Source organism: Wasmannia auropunctata, unplaced genomic scaffold (assembly GCF_000956235.1).
Source record: "Wasmannia auropunctata unplaced genomic scaffold, wasmannia.A_1.0 LD336074.1, whole genome shotgun sequence".
In the NCBI taxonomy this organism is placed as follows: Eukaryota; Metazoa; Arthropoda; class Insecta; order Hymenoptera; family Formicidae; genus Wasmannia; species Wasmannia auropunctata.
Window position 1 is genome coordinate 3,245,456 of NW_012026816.1, and position 485 is coordinate 3,245,940.

Genomic DNA, 485 nt, shown 5'->3' on the forward strand with positions numbered 1-485 from the left:
TTCTGCCTTAGAATATTTTCGCGCAGTAATTATACACTTTACATGAATATCAGATATGCAATCATGCAAATACGCATGCAACAAAATTAATTGTACATGCAACGTTGGTTTTATCTCGCTCAGAAATAAATTCTTTTAATTACAAGCAAATCTTTATGCCGTTTATCATTTAATCCTCAAATATCTGTACGACTCTATCTTTCGATACTTTATACGCGTTGTCAATCTAACAATTCGCGTTCCCGGAATAATCCGTAATATTTAATTAATCAATTAACAAGATTTCGCGTACGAATCACGTTTCGTCCTCCTGTCGGACAATGCTAACAGCTCAATATATCACTCTGACAATAAATTCACGAACGGATTCTTTCTCACGTTCCGTCGGACAATGAATTTAATGAATTTCATTAATTTTATTTAATTGACAAGATGCTCACGTACGAGTCCTGTCACGGTCGCCAGAGATTTTAGGCGTTTTAATT